Genomic DNA, 6,000 nt, shown 5'->3' on the forward strand with positions numbered 1-6,000 from the left:
GAACTCAGACAAATCTATCTTTGGCCTAGCCCCGCGTGGGCGACCTGTTGTCAGTCTTACACAATCTCCTAGGGGGGTGCTGATCACTATGCCCCCCTGCTCTTGTATCTCAGGGCCTTTGTGCACTGTGTTACTCCTAGATCACTCCTATGGACACACCAACATAAGACACAAAGAAAACACATGAATCGATTCAACAATGGAAAAACCATTATTCATACATAGCATTGCATGATGCAAACACTACTATAATGCAAATCTTGAATTTGCACCTTTTATGCTTTTGGTGCAAATCTACCAGCAATGCAATAACTATAAGCCTTACATGCTTCTAATGTAAGCAATCTAATAGCTACTCCAATCCACACCATTCCTCTCCAATTCACACCATACTTCACAATCTCTCTCTTAGACAAACCTTGTCTGATTACCCCATCTATCATGTCAGCCAAAGCTCTGTGTGAGTGTCTGTTCCATGCACCTGTCTTATTCAACAATACTCCCCTTTTGCTCTGTGTTGCTCTGTCTCTCCTCTCCAGCTAACTTCTGCAACCAGCCAGTCAGTCAGGGCCAGGCCTCTCTCTGCCAGATCCCTGCCAGATCGATCTCATCAGCTCTGCTGCACCCAAAACCGCTTCCCGAAGTACATCCAATCACTCCCAAACGCCTCTCCAAGTCATCTCTCCATCTCTCAGAGTGTCAGTGTGTCATCTACAACTCCAACTAGCATCTCGAACTACCACCTCCAACTCTATCTCAGAAAGCAGACCAGCAGAGAGCAACCGCCAAAATCTCAGAGCCTCACCTCTCATTATACTGTTCAATGATGTATTCATATCCATGGTTACATGTCTCTATAAGCTAAAATGCCTCTCTGTCTGTCTGTCAGCATTTCTAAATATGAGCAGTGCCTAAATGTCTGTAATGCATGTACTTGTACTTTTCAATCACTGCGTGTTCTGGTCATCATGGCATTTTCTACATATCTATACCATATCTTCATCTGTCTGCGGTCCAAAACACCATTTTAACATCTCCTCATATTTCTCCATTCACATCCCTCTCTCCTTGCATGTCTCTCCCTGCAAAAGGTCTCCCTTCATGGTACTGCCTGCCTCCAACTTCTCTCTGTCTGCGAAGTACCACCCAGACTGATAAGGCCACAATGCCTTCTCCACTCAGACAAAAGTCGCATTATCTGTCTGCCAAGCAAGCTGTTTACACATACTTTGTACACTGTAACTCATAACAACTTCGCACTCCGCGGCTTCTCTGTGTGTCTTCATTCAGGATGGCTTAGGAGCCAGCTACATCTCTGTCTAGCGTTTACTCTTTCTCTCGCAAACCCAAGCGCTATCTATAATTTCTAAATGCATATTCTAAGTGCACACTCAATGCGTGTCTCTCTACAATGCATACATAATACATAACAACATATCTACATGTGTCTAAATGTCTCTACAAATATAACATGTGTCTTTACATGGCACTTCAAATATAACAGTTCTCATTCTATAGCAAATTGCAAATGCATACGAAGTGGCAGAATAATGTGGATAGTCTAATGTCACTACTTCATTTCACTACTTCCTGTCACTACTAATCAGTACTAATCCGAATGTATGATGGATAACTGGATCCCTAAATGGGTAATGATTCTCTAACAATGGGTAATGATTCTGTAATGATAACAAACCAGGCTTCTCCATACTATCTGGTTTCACACTGGCAATGGTATTACCGGTATCAGTATTCCGTCAATCCCCTCAATGGAGTACCATGGAATGGGGATTTACCGGCGTTGCCGGCACCTAGAATATCACGGTAATACCAGGATATCAAGCCCCAGTAATGGTAGGAGCAGTTTGCTGGTATCCTGCCAGAATTAGCGGCATGATATCAGCAAACATGAAATAAGGGCTAATATCTGGCAACATTATACATTCTCCTAGATTCAAACATTGGTGGAGAATGCATAATTCACCTACATTCTGTAGCAGGCATTCACGTAGATTCCAAACCAAGACTATTCTATGTTCACCTAAATGCAATGCAATAGCTACATTCTAAGTCCCCCCCAAATTAATACAGTGGCTGCCTTCTATATTTATCTGGAATTGAGATAGCTACATTACACATTACCTAGATTCAGTACGCTGGTTATATTCTTCATTCATCTGGATTCAGACCTGGCTGCATTCTGAAATCACCTAGTATTGATACACTGGATGTGCTATACCATTCAGCTAGTAGTTAGGCAATGGCTACACCTCAACAGTCACCTGGCTGCATGCAAACCACTGGCTATGATTTAAGGGTGTAGGGCCTTATTTAATGTTTCTCCCAATAATTACAGCGTGCCGATAAGACCCTTTCTGGCATCCTGACTGCTGGATTTACCAGTATTTTCTAGGTCTGCGGGCACGCGCATACCCCACTGCCAGAAATGGTAGTACTGTTGCACTGAAATTACCAGCAAAGGCAGCAAAGACACAAAAATGCAGTGTTGGGGGGCGTGGCCAACTGGCGACCGATGAAGACGTGAGCCCGTAGAGCTCCCGAAGCCGCCAGCTACATCCTGCAATATCCTGCGAATTTGGGCTAATCCAGCCCCAAAAAAGGTTCCTACAGGGTGGCGGAACCCTAGTAGGAACGATATCTGCAACTGGAGCTGATTCCGAAGCGCCAATCCCGAGATATCGGCATTTAGAAGGAGAAGCAATCGGCGCCAAACGGAAATCAAAATGGCCGACAGAGACACAATCTAGACCCACAGGCGCTGCCTCTCGTGGAAATCGAAAGAAACTCGTCTGAAATTGGGAGGGGCCCATCAAGCAGATTCGACGCCAACCATCGCTGGGGGACTCAGCCGCCCAAGCTATCAGTGCTGACCCCCCCCACTCCCCGCGGTCCTTGCTGGGACGCCCATCTATCGGAATGACCCCCGGCTTCGCCGAGGCCTGCAACAACAACGGACTTTGCGGGACCAGCACGACAGACCAAGCAGAGCGGGCGCTCCGATCCTTCGACAGCAGCAACGGCCGCTGCGGTGCCGAACGAAGCCTGGTGAGCGGTATACGGCGGAGCCGGTAAGGAGGAAGGGGAGGAGGGGAGACGCGATCCTGAGACACCGAAACTTAGCAAACGGCACCCCGGGCTTACCGTCCGCCAGCCCGCCTACGCTTCCCCGACCTCTGCCAAGAATAACGGGGGGAAACACAAGAGCAGCACCCCCCCCACACACCGGACATGGGCAAAGATAGGCTTAGAAGAACTGGAACCCAGAACACAATGGAACAATACACAACGCCTGCCCCGACATCTTCCACGGCCCAGAATAGAACCGATGAATCACCAGACCCTGAGGCCGACATATCCCTTAGGGACGTGATGAATGCTATCTCCAATTCTCGATCTGCCATGGAAGTCAAAATGGATAGCATCTGTACGGAGGTCTCTCTGCTGCGCCATGACCTGCAGAAATTATCATCTCGTACAGGGGAGGCGGAGGCGCGCATATCAGTGGCAGAAGACAATGTGAGAGGCATGGGCCAGCAAATGAATGCAGCACTAGGTCGCATTAAACTACTGGAGGAGAGGGTGGAAGAGGGAGAGGGCCGATCGAGAAGAAATAATATCCGCATCCTCGGCCTGCCAGAGAAAGAAGAAGGACCCAGCATGGAGCTGTTCCTCGAACAATGGCTCGCCGATTTATTCGCTCCTAAATCTCTCTCAAACTTCTTCTCAATTGAACGGGCACACCGGATACCAACTGGCAGACCAACTCCCGGAGCACCGCCACGAGCGATAATAGCCAAGATCCTAAATTACAGAGATCGCGACGCGATACTCCACATGGCAAGGACGAATGGAGCCATGACCTATAACGGCTCCAGGATAGCCTTCTTCCCCGACTTCACCAAAGAGGTACAAAGAGCAAGGCAATCCTTTGACACTCTCAAAAAGAGATTACAAGGGCTGAATGTGAAATATGGTCTGCTATTCCCAGCCCAGCTAAAAATCTTTCATAAGGGCACTACTGTGCATTTCACTGATCCAAGAGAGGCATGGAGCTGGGCAGAACGCAACCTAGAAGGTGAATGGGGCCCATGGAGAAGACAGGAAAACCGTAGAAATAGACCCCGACCAAACAGGCCACCAAATGAGCCGCCACAGCAACCGATGGAAGAAATAGCACAGAATGCCGACGCCTAAACACAACCGACAAACATACGGAGGCACGAGCAGGAAAGAACACTACTCAGAACGGCTGGCGGCTGCGTTAAGACACATCACGCAAGCCACCCCCCCGATTGCAATCGGTATAGAACAGACCCTGCAATCACCCGCCGTGGTACCACCAACCCACGGCGGCCTAAGCAAGTTACGGACTCTTCACTACGGCACCTCCACCGCCACAGTGACAAGAGATACCCCAAGTTCAACGGTTTGATTAAGTTTGGTTGTGTGGGCGACAGATGCTTCAGTTGGGGAAGGAGTATAGGGAGGGGGGTAAGTTGGGATTTGTTCACGTTCTATGCTGGCAACAAGGAAAGCACGGCTTAGACAAGCACGCTGAAATGGGAAGACAACAGGGCAGTCCAAACACCGATAGAGCAGGACTCCTCTCGTCTAAACTGCTACCAATGGCACAGACATACGAACAAGATAAGAAATGAGTGCGAAAGGGACAGACACCAAAAAACTTAACATCATGACATGGAATGTCAATGGCCTGGGAAGCAGTATCAAGAGAAGACTAGTAACACAATACCTGAATCGAAACAACCCGGACCTAATACTGCTTACTGAGACACATTTGGCCGGCACAAGATGCCAATTTTTCAAAAGAACCAAATACCGTACAGCAATACATGCAGGTTTCTCAATGGGCTCGAGAGGTGTGCTTATATTAATACACAAAAGAATCCCTATAGAGATATCCAACATAACCCAGGACACCGGAGGGAGATTTGTCCACATAAATGGAACGCTATGGAATCAAACCATTGCCATACTGGCGGTCTATGCTCCCCCGGCGCTCACAAATACCTTACTCGACGACATCACACCGATCATAGCCAACAACACCGCGGATATACTAGTTGTAGGTGGAGACTTCAATGATGTAATGGACATTAATCTAGATCGTACACATATCAGGGGGAGAAATCCGATGATACCGACGAAATTAGCCATCTTTGCCACAGCATTGGGACTGAAGGATGCATGGAGGGATCTGCACCAGATGGAGAAACAATACTCTTTCCATTCAGGCGCGCATGCATCGTTGTCTAGACTAGACTACTTCTTCCTCCCTGGTGTAGACATACATAAAGTAACGGAGGCAACACTCCAGCCCAGGGGGATCTCGGACCACTCACCGCTGAAGATCCTACTCGAAACAGAACGACCCAGGCCTCCACTGACTTGGCGCCTGAACTCGTATTATTTAGGGTTCAAAGAGTTAGTAGAAAAGATGCAGGAAGCCACTGTCTCATATTTCGAAACAAACCAGGACTCGATAGAGGACCTAGGAACCATATGGGAGGCGTACAAAGCAACCCTGAGAGGGGTAGTACTGAGCTGGACTGCTGCACACAAAAAAGCGCACAGGAAGGAGGTTGAAGACGCTGAAACAGAGGTCAGAAACGCTGAAGTGCGATATATAAACACAGGCGCATCAGATGACAACAGAGCCCTACAAGCGACACAAAAGAAGCTGCATGATGTCACACTTACCTGTGCGAAACAGGCACACAGGACAATGCGTACCAGGCTATACGAGACTGGAGACAAGGCCGGCAAAATGCTGGCGTGGCTGGAAAAAAGAGAGGAGGGTCAACACCAGATAAGATGTATCACTACCAGGAATGCAGAACAGACCTATACCGACTCAAGCATTGCTGAAACCTTTGCAGAGTACTATGAGGCATTGTACGCTCCCCCGACGACTGCACTGGATCCCAGCATCCTGGACACACTCACCATTCCACACCT

Source organism: Ambystoma mexicanum, chromosome 3q, assembly GCF_040938575.1.
Source record: "Ambystoma mexicanum isolate Mex_15411 chromosome 3q, UKY_AmexF1_1, whole genome shotgun sequence".
Taxonomy (NCBI): Eukaryota; Metazoa; Chordata; class Amphibia; order Caudata; family Ambystomatidae; genus Ambystoma; species Ambystoma mexicanum.